Genomic DNA, 11,747 nt, shown 5'->3' on the forward strand with positions numbered 1-11,747 from the left:
CTCGACCTTTCATTGGCATAGAGGGCTAGTATTAATTAATTTACCAACAAATGCTAAATATCTAAAATTTAAATAATGAGAAGACAAATCAACGAAATAAATAATCATTTTCCTTAATCAACCTCCACAAAATTAAAGGAATTAAAGTGTATATGAAAACAAAAGTGAGAGACAACAATTGTATAAATAAAGGCAAACATGTTGCAGGTAAGAAAAGACAAGAAATGCCCTCTTGTTCTGAAAAATAAAATGAAAATAAAAAAAAATTGATATATATATTTTTCGCGCACGTGTGATGTAAAAATTACGTAAATTTGTTAAGTCGATAAAAAAAGTCAAGTTAGTATGCTTGAAATCCTATTAAAGGTGTTCAAAAGGTACAAGACTTAGTCGAGATGTTTAAGAGAAACTCAGTGTCAACTTTCAGATGTCTTTATATATGTCATATATAATGATAACTATATCGAGTCTGAAATAAATTGAAATAAATTATATAAAACTTTGTTTTATCATTAAATCTCGTATCATTGTATTATGAGAATTTATATGAATAAAAAAGTTTTATGTTAATTGATGGTTTACTATGATTCTCCTTCTTTATTCGAACTTGAAATAGTCAGCATAAGGAAATCATAATATTTTTTCACTTTAATCAGATTAATTAATATTATTTTATTTATTTTATAAAAAAAGTTATTATTACTAGTCAATATGATTTTAGTGAAGTTCTACCAACAAATACTATGCTCAAACTAATATATAAATATACTCGGAAAAAAAACTCGCAATGTAAAAATACATCTATAATTATGAAATTTCATAAGAAAAAAATATCTTGATATAATGAATTTTTACAATAATGATAATAACAATAATAAGAAGAAGAATATGAATTATCAAATTTTAATAAAAATTATTGTTATTGCAAAATGGAGCAGAATTAGAGTCAAATAGTTTAATTATAAGATATTGTTATAAAACACATAAATCATAACGGCCCGTTTGGTTTGTTAAATAAGCTAATATCATAATGTACATACATTAATATTTGTTTATTTTATTTTTGTTGTTTTCATAAACTCTTTATTGGTTATATTTTATAGAATAATGTGTGATTATTTATTTGGTTGTCTTGAAAAAAATATCTGCCTTAATTTAAATGTGAAATAAGAACATCAAAATAAGTAATACATAAAAGAAAGATAGTAAAGGACAAAAATAACCCTATTTATGTTATATATATAACATATATAAATGGTTCTTTCATCAAGTATTATTCATATCGAAAATGAGTATATCAGTAATGAGAGATGGAGGGTTAGTATCCTACTCAATCGAACCAGGCATAGAAACAGATGATCTAGCAAGACAATGAGCAATCTGATCCGTTGATTTATTAACAGTCGACAAAGAGATAAAAGATAACTCTTTGGTAAGAGTTTTACAATAAAAAACTAAAGAATCAAAGTAAATGCAATTTTACTGAACTGTTCTTTTAGTCAACTAAAAATCTCACGCACACCTATGATCTCGGCCAACAACGGGCTAGACACACGACCAAGAAAAAAAGTTTTTCCCGCAATAAATTGACTCAAGTGTTCATGTAGCACTATGTCTATCCTCGTCAAATCGATATTGATATCGTAAGAGGCATCGATATTACATTTAATTGTGTTATGCAAAGATCACTCCATTTAGCAATCATTTTTGTAGCAGGAGCAGTCATCCGCCTCCCGAATTGGTGTTATGTGTTGATGATAATTATATCTTAGTACCAAACAAATTGAATTCCGCTATGTAAATATTTTATATTAGAAATTAAAATAAAGGTATTAAGTTTGAATTCTTACAATAAAATAAAAAGTTTTAATAAACGTTTAACTCCCTAATAAAATTTTATACAATATAAATTAAATTAATCATTCCAATATAAAATATATCTAATACTAAAGAGACGTACGGTGTGAAGTATATATACAAAGTAAAATAATTTCAGAATAAAATATAGGATCATTTTACCTCATATTTGGTTAGAGGTATTAGATAATTCTTGAATCAATAAACTTTAAACAACACTAATTTAAATTAATCAAGCCAATACAAACATATGATACCAAAGAGACGTATGGTGAATTATACAAAGTAAAATAATTTCAAGATAAAATGCAGAAAAATATGTTATCTCACGTTTGGTTGAAGGTATTAGATAATTCTTGAATCAATAAACTTAATACAACACAAATTTAAATTAATCAAACCAATACAAATATACCATACAAAATAGACGTGTGGTATGAGGTATACATAGTAAAATAATTTTAAGATAAAATGTAGGATTTATTTTATCTCACGTTTGATTGTAGGTATTAGATAATTCTTGAACTAATAAACTTTATACAACACAAATTTAAATTAATCAAGCTAATATAAATATGTAATACCAAAGAGCGTATGGTCTGAGGTATACACAGAGTAAAATAATTTCAGCATAAAATGTAGAATTATCTTATCTCACGTTTGATTAGAGGTATCAAATAATTCTTGAATTATTAAACTCCACCGCTTTTCCATAGTAATAAAATAATTTACACATAATTTATATCAAAACAATAAATTTCAAAAAAAAAATTATCTCAAAATAACTTATTCCCGACCAACGACATACTATACCACTTTTTTTTTTTTGCCTTGTGGGGTTTGAAGGCCTTTTTGGTTCTACTGTTGCTAGCTGGCTCTCCACCAATAAGATAAAAGAATAAGATAAGCAATGGGAAGTGTGCAAACAAAATAAAATAAAATAAAATAATTAGAAGATACTTTTTATATTTTGTTGTATTGTGGGTAAATCTTGAATTGCAGCAACACAAAGTGGGAGTCCCAATAAGCAGGTTGATCCAATAATTGTTGGCAATTTTTTTTAAAAAAATAAAAATTTGTGACTTTTTCCTATTTTTCACTTTTGTTGTTGTTTGAGGAATAAATAGTAATTTTACAATTATATAATAATAGAACTAACATGTTCATGAGGAAACTAAGTTAGAGTCGGTTTGGATTAGCTTATTTTAAGTTGTTAGTAAATTAAAATAGTTTTAAAGTAATTTATAGTGTTTAGATAAAACGCCAGGTTGCTGGGGTAAAGACAAATGAGTGCAAAGTTGTTAAAATATTCTCTCCGTTCACTTTTACTTGTCACAATTTGACCCTACATATATTGATTCTTTATACCTGATTTTACTAAACTACTCCCTATTAAATAACGTTTTGAAAAATAATTTAGAAATAAGTATTTAATAATGAGGGTAAAATATTAAAAATATATTTTTTTTAATATGTTAAAAGTGATAAGTAATTTAAAATTTTATTTTAGGAATAAGTGACAAGTGAACGGTAAAAGTGAGAAGATAGTATTAATTATAACAATAATAACTTATTTAATGTAATTTTTAAATTTAGGGTTTAGGATTAAAAAGTTTAAGGTTTAGGGTTTAGGATTTAGGTAGGTTTTATCCTTAATTTGTGTGAAGTAGAAAAGTTATTTTCAATAAACTCTCGACTCAAATTTTTTCTTTTTTAATAAAATAGATTTTAAAATACAAAAGTAAACAAGCTACGATGAAAACACTAAAAAACCATCAATAGCAAGAAAATCATTAAAAGTTATATATATATATATAATATAGATATAAAAGATGTTGAAGTTCTTTGCTTAAAAGACTATATATATTCTTTGAATTCTCTTATATGAATTTTTAATCTCACGATTAAATTTTTTTAGACTGATAAAATTATATAATGTTATACTATATTTCAAATTAATCATACAATGTATGTTGAAATGGTTAGAATCACTTAATTTTTAATTATATACTTTGAATTTGAATCATATAAAATAAAATATTTCTAGAATCTTTTTATCTTTGGTTCAAAGTGAATTTAATTAATTGAACAAGTTGAGTTCAATAATGGAGAGGTGAATATAGAAAAAATATTATATAACATGATAAAGTTTGTTTCTTTTTTAAAAGGTAATATAAGTCTGACCACTTTTATAGTACAAAGTTTCTTAATTTTAGTTTTTAAAAAAATTAATAAGTATGAATCCATTAAAATTAAGGTTATTCTTGTAATTTTATACCGAGTTAGGTTATTGTGCAAGTTCTTTTCATTCAAAATCTTTAATCGTAGTTAGGAGTAAAATGTTTGGTATTCAGTTTGAAAGTTGTAATTTTATATTTCATAATTTGGTAATAAGTAGTCAAAATAGATATTAAATATAAAAATTATAAATTTTGATTTGATAATTCAACAATCAGTAAATTAAATTTCGATTCGATATGGTATTTGATAATATCGTATTGAATTTGTAGCCGATTGTATTACAAAACTAATATTACTGCTATTTTTTCTATGTAGATGCATGATAAAATAGAAGATTAACAAGTAAGTAGACATCAAGAAAATTAAATTGATGCAACTAAAAGACATGTATTTGGGTTGTTTGTGTTTATTATATAGCTTGGTATTCGGAAAATACCAAATATAAAATGATTCTAATATCTCATACCAAATACAAATTTAAATATTGTAATTTAAAAATTTCACTCTCGAATGATATATCAATTACTAAATAACAAATTATTAAAATTTTAACTTTTATTCGATAATTCAATTATCACAAACCGTTACTATAAAAATTACTAAGCATCTATCAATGTCAAATTATTCAAATCATTAGTCAGCACAATATAATAAACTTAGACAGTTATTCTCAAATCATCGAATCCAATCAACAACTATGCTAATCAACATCGTTCACCTATTTTTATACTCTCCACCTCAATCAACACCTTAAATATTCACACTTCACGCCATTATACAACCAAATTATTAGCATCGTCCGTGACATGACACCATTTCGCAAGTGTTATCGTCAATTATCATAAAGTTAATTGCTATCTTACTAGCTTCTAGAATATAAACATCAGATAAATAATTTTAAATTAAGTTTTTTATTATTAAAGATTTAAATTTTATTGTCTATTTTAAATCAAACATAAATTTACAAATATCTAGATATCGAAAACAATATTTGATATTTCGTATTTAAATATTATTTTTGTTAATCTAATATACATTCAAAATGATATCAATTTTTAAATGAAAAATTAACTAGACCTACTAGGCTTCTTATGCTATAAAATGAAATAAATAGAAAGTAGAATCATTTAAAAGGGAAAAAAAAGAGAGAAATTTTTGACATCTTATTGATTTTAGAAAATGATGTGAAGAAATTTCCTATTTATAGGAGCAAAAAAGAAAAAAAACAATTCATCCCCAAAGTGATATTTATGGAATTATCTTAATTCTTAAGTTATTTCATATTTGAGTGGACATGTAAAATTAGGACATATTTGGCTATAAAAATTAGTTATTATTTTAAAAATAATATTTTATTTTATTTAGAAATTAGTGTTTGCTTCTTAAAATTTCAAATTCAGATGAAAATACTTAATAAGTTATTTTAAACTATTTTTTACTTTTATATATTCAAGTACATTTAAATATAAATAATAATTATTTTACAAAAAATATAATCAAATACAACTAATGCTTTCCGAGATAATCCTTTGTTCCATAGCTCTGGGGCTATTTACAACTAGCCAATTAAAAAGTCTCAGATGTACTAGCACTGCATCTTTGATGCAGTCATCGATTCTCCCGAGAGGTCACAATTGCCGCGAGCAAAGATATTAATGACAAGGAAGGCTTTTTTGTTATGCTACTAATACTTGCTCTGCTATTCTGCTAAAGCCTGGCTGAGGAAGAGCTACGGAGAGTAAAACAAAAAAATAAGCTGATCGGGCATATTATGTGTAATGATTCCCCCATTCACAATAAATAAAAAGAGAATATAATAGTGGGCTAATAGAATTACAATTTACAAACTCACTTTGAAAAAAAAAATCATATGGAGATTAATTATATTGGTAATTAGCACTCTTCTACGGCTAAATGGAGTATTAGCCAAATTCAAAGAGAGAAAATTATTTATAGTGTCAAAAATGATAGATAATAGTAACATATTGTGAATTATTATTACGTATATTCTTAATCATTAGACTATTACATTTGAAGAGTATGTAAAATTTAAGACCAAGCATATTAAATTTCATAGATAATTATTAACTTTCATTTGTATTTCAATTTAACATTTCTTAGTTTGATAATTATATAAGGGAAAATTGAAACATAAAATAAAACATTTTTCTTAACTTCATTTGATTTGGTTTTAGTTTCAAAATAAAAAGTGACATATTGTTTTTGACTCCATTTTAAAAAATCAAATCAACCCTAATAAATATTAATTTACAAATTTTAAGTCCATACATTTTTTATTTTGATAAATACTTTTTGACAAATTAATTAAGTCCTCTTGAATTAACGTAGATACTTGAATCATGTCATATTTAGTTGAACATCAGAATACAATATAAAATATTTTCACTATATACTTTCGACTCAAATATTTTTAAAAAGTTCTCCATATATTCTTAAATGCTAAATAAAACATATCACATTATTTAACTGTACACATCAATATCAATTACAATATAAGGATTAGATTTCACAAACTTGGGCTAATATATATAATTAAGGAGACAATATCTTTTAAATGATTAATTTATTTACGTAATAAACTCTTGAGAACACACACAATTTTTTTCATTTCAAACTTTATAAGTTAAAAGTGTTTTATAGCAATACACTATCATATATCAAGAGATTAATACGAAAACATGTCACTTAACTTGAAATCAATTAACACATATGTCCCTTAACTTTAGCGATGAACTTATGCACTCGTGTTATGTGATAATGGCTAGGGCGGTTCATGATTATGTTTAAAAAATCAATTCAAACCAAACTAATTTAAAATTTTAATATTTGATTTGATTTAAAATTTTGAAAATCGATACTATTTGGATTGATTCTGATTTTACTAAAAAACAACTGCAAACATAACCAAACTGAAGCGATAAATTAGATATACAAATTTTATAATTATTTATATATTATTCATTAATAAAATATAAATTTATTATTAATTTTTAATTAAGAGAAAATTTTACATATAGCAAATATTAAATTTCAAATTTTATGCTATATTAAATTTTTTAAAATTGCATTTCATAGCAAAATTTTATTTTGCTACGGATGTATCTTTCTGTATATTCGCTGGATCACAATTTCTTTTTACATACATTTTGATTGTTTTTAAAAGAACGGTAATTTTAATTAGGTAAAAAAGGAACAATAACATTTGCACTGTGTGAAATTTTCTCAATTATAAAATTGTGCATAAAGCTTTAATTTGTATATATGATCTTTTATATAATTGTATATTCAGAATATGTATATAAATGAAAAGATAAAGTACATGTAAGTCATATACATATACATATTAGTGTTGTTGTTACATGTATAAGTATATAAAATTGTTGATTGTTTATTGAAATTTGTAAGTTATATACATATACCTATTTATTATTTTTCTGTGAATTGTATAAGCATATGAAACTGTTGAATGTTTATACGAATTTGTATATTTATATAGTGCAGGTTATTCTATATATTTATTTGTAATAAGTATATGTATGTGTAAATTATTTTAGGTTTGTGAATTGTATATTTGTATAAAACTTTAATTTGTGTATATAAAGGTTTATATGAGTATATAATTTGAAAATGCGTATAAGTGAAAAACTGAAGATGCTGGAATTTGTATAAATATATGTTCAGCCTATTTAGAAAACGATGAGAATGTGCTGGAGAATTTTGAAATTTGAACTTGAATTTGTGGAGAAGATTAAAGAGAAATTGAAGGAATAGGGGAAGAGATGGTATAAAATAAAGAGATAGAGAAAACATTCGTTTTAATTTTTTAATAATTTATACAAATCAGTGGGGCCCATGATAGCAAACTGACTGAGATTTTGCTTATTAATAGAAATTACTGAAACAGTAGTTACTGTATTTAATTAAAATTATTAGTTTGTCATTCTCTACAATTATTTATTTAATTTAATTCCAGTCTTTAACTTTAACATTTTCTTAAGCCCAACACTTTAGCCCAACTATAACAATCCTAAATCCAGATCCATCAAAATCCATTTTAATCTTTACCTACCATACTTCACATAGAACACATTCACACTTTCTCTTAATTGAATCACTTTGTTCATGTAACGATAACTCTAGTACTGCTTAATTCAATCGACAATAGCTTTTCTATGAATTTTTTATGTATTAAATGTGTGTGTTTTATCGAGATAGACACGTGCTCAAAAGTATTATTACTTTCAAATTGAATAGATCATAAAAAATTGAACTAAAATCGACAACAACCAAACCGACAATTATTATTTTTTTGTTTAGTTTAATTTGTTTTTAGAAATTTAAAAATCGAGTAGATTAGTTGGGTTTTGTTTTAATCAATAACTGATCCAAATCGAATCAGGAACACCCGTAATAATGCTACTTATGCACGATCAAATTAAATGACGTAAATATCGATTAAAATCAAATCTATCAAAACATACCATAGTTTAAGTATCTAAATAAAATTTATCGACAATTTCAACCTAATTTTTTTTTAATTAAGTGTATATTCATGGTGCTTGGTTAAATGGTTCTTTGCCCCAATTCTTCTGCAAAAAGCCCTGATCCTTCACGTTTCGTCTCCTCACTCGCTCAGCGGGCACTGCGCTGCCGTATCTCTGCTCCGTCAATTCAACCAATCGCTCAGTTCCTCTCACTCTCCGTGTTCATAGGTACCCTCTCTCGCTCTATGTTTTTGCTTATAAGTTTTTTCTCTCTAAGCATTTCTATGCTTGAGCTTGAACAGCAACAGATATGCATTCGTCATATGGCTGTAGTTTTTTGTTTGTGTAACTACTAGTATATATGGGACTTGAAATGGGTTTTGGTGAAATTGTGTAAAGCTCTTTAAATTTGTAGTGTTTGTTAGGAGACATGGTATGCCCTACCGAATGAGAATGATGCGTGAGATTTCGGTAACCCTGTTAATTTGGGAATGTTAAAAAGAAATAAGCTCAAGTGAAACTGAATGGATATGTAGGACTTCAAGTAGTTCGAGATGAGGTGTGGTTGATTGATTGATGAGCTACGTTAAAAAGGCTCAATCAGTACCCTTACTCTCTCTCTCTATCCCGCTCTATGTTTCCGCTTGTTGGTTTTCTGTCTATTCAGTGTCCAACATCTCCAAGCTTAAGTTTGAATGGCAACACATGAGCATTTGTCATATGGCCCATAGTTTTTTTTTAGTATAACTACTATAACCTAGCTATGGGACTCGAATGGGTGTTGGTGAAATTGTCTAAAGCTCTTTAATTTGTAATGTTTGTTAGGTGTCTTGGTATGCCCTACTGAATGAGAATGATGTGTGAGATTTTGGTAACACCATTAACTGGAAGTGTTGGAAAGAAATAAGCTCAAGTGTAACTGAATGGATATGCAGGACTTCAACTAGTTCGAGTTGAGGTGTGGTTGATTGATTGATGAGCTACGGTTAAAAAGGCTCAATTAGTACCCTTTCTTATTCTCTGTATCTTGCTCTATGTTTCCACTTATAGTTCTGTCGCTAATTATCTTCGTGCTTGAGCTTGAATAACAACAGATATGCATTTGTCATATGGCCGTATTTTTTTTAACTGTAACTAATAGTATAACCCTATCTATGGGACTTGAAATGGCTGTTGGTGAAATTGTGTAAAGCTCTTTAATTTGTAGTGTTTGTTAATTGGAACCGTTGAAAGAAATATGCTCAAGTGAAACTGAATGGATGTGTAAGACTTCAATTAGTTCGAGATGAGGTGTGGTTGATTGATTGATGAGCTACAGTAAAAAGGCTCACTTAGTACCCTCTCATTCTTCTGTCCTGTTTTATGGTTCCTCTTGTAGTTTTTTTTCTCTATTCAGAGTCCAACATGTCCAAGCTTGAGTTTGAGTGGCAACATATATGCATTCTTCATATGCCCCTTGCTTTTTTTTTTAGTATAACTACTATAACCCTAAATATGGGACTTGAAATGGGTGTTGGTGAAATTGTGTAAAGCTCTTTAATTTGTAGTGTTTGTTAGGAGACCTGGCACCGAATGAGAATGATGTGTAAGATTTTGGAAACCCCGTTAATTTGCCAGTGTTGGAAAGAAATAAGCTTGTGTGAAACTGAATGGACATGTAGGACTCCAACTAGTTTGAGATGAGGGGTAGATTGATTGATTGATGAGCTACCGTAAAAAGAGCTCAATTAGTACCTTCCTCAGTCTCTCTACTTGCTCTATGTTTTCACTTATAGTTCTCTCTCTAAACATCTCCACGCTTGAGCTTGAATAGCAACATATATGCATTCGTCAATAAGGCCATAGCTTTTTTTAAGTATAAGTACTATAACCCTAGCTATGGGACTTGAAATGGGTGTTGGTGAAATTAGGTAAAACTCTTAATTCGTTGTGTTTATTAGAACTTGGTATGCCCTACAAAATGAGAATGACGTGGAAAGATTTTGGCAACCCCCTTGATTGCCAGTGTTGGAAGAAATTAGCTCGAATGAAACGGAATGGACCTGTAGGACTCCAACTAGTTCGAGATGAGGCATAGTTGATTGATTGATGAGCTACGGTAAAAAAAGCTCAATTAGTTTCTTCTCATATCCACATAAAAGATTAAGTTCACTTACTTAGCACTGTTAATGTAACAAGACAGTAGTAATTGATTTCCTTGAGCTGAGGGTCTTCCCGGAACAACCTCTCTACCTCAGAGAGGTAGTAGTAAGGCCTGTGTACACTCTACCCTTCTCAGACCTCACTTTGTGCGATTTCATGTTGTCGTATAATATAAGAATAAACTGGAATAGAGCGGAAGGACTCATGTAGCCGACCTGAACTAATTTTGTGTCGAGACATTAAATATTTTGTATGGAGATATATATTTATATACACAGCATATTTTGAATTGATATAGAGAAAAAAGAGGGATTGAGGAATTAAATATCAGACGTGGAGGTCTTTTTGTATTTCACTTGCTTATTACTGTTAATTTCTATGCCGTTTAACTGGAACAAAACGGCGCCCAAACCACATCTCTTTTTGTTATATGTTAGATGCTTTATGTTGCATGTCTAAGCCATATTCCTTTATGGATCTCAAAGCTATATGTAAGCAATTAATGAAAGCGATAGAAATAATTTCAACTTGTTCAGTAGTGGAACAAAATGATCCCGGATACTCATATGGTGTGACCTAGTTGTCAATAAAGTGGGTGCAAACCTGGGAGACCATGGTTCAAGCCTCAATAGAGACAAACACCGCTATTGATTTCTACCCATTGGCAAACACCGCTTCAGTCGACAGAGTTACCAATACTTGTGTTGGTGGAGGTAACACTTTCGTGATATAATAGTTGATGTCTGTGCAAGCTAACCCAGACATCATCATTATAAAATATGGGTCCAAATAGAAGGAATTGACATAGAGAACTGGTACAGTTGACCTCATCTAGTGCAAAGTTGAGGCTCAGTTATTTTTTTGGTGAATTGATTAAATTAAATTAGAAAATCAAGGAGCTGCAATGGTTACAACTAAAATCAAAGTTGCTTCAAACATGAACATAACGTGAAGCTAACTGTGCAAAAACCTGTAAAGCATCCAAAAAGATAATACATGGGG

General features: G+C 27.9%; 1 protein-coding gene across 4 annotated transcripts in view; it reads left to right on the forward strand.

The window, feature by feature from the left end:
• The first annotated feature begins 8,676 nt into the window (after positions 1-8,676).
• LOC107017715 (pre-mRNA-processing protein 40C) overlaps positions 8,677-11,747 on the forward strand; it is a 23,368-nt gene continuing 20,297 nt past the window's right edge. For 2 of the 4 annotated variants that reach the window (XM_015217955.2, XM_015217954.2), the window contains exon 1: positions 8,677-8,831. The gene's annotated coding sequence lies outside the window, so the exon portion shown is untranslated. Of the gene's footprint in view, positions 8,832-9,428; positions 9,562-11,747 lie in introns of all 4 variants that reach the window. The other 2 variants (XM_015217953.2, XM_015217952.2) reach the window with 2 other exon arrangements.

The sequence above is a fragment of the Solanum pennellii genome, chromosome 4 (genome assembly GCF_001406875.1).
Source record: "Solanum pennellii chromosome 4, SPENNV200".
Taxonomy (NCBI): domain Eukaryota; kingdom Viridiplantae; phylum Streptophyta; class Magnoliopsida; order Solanales; family Solanaceae; genus Solanum; species Solanum pennellii.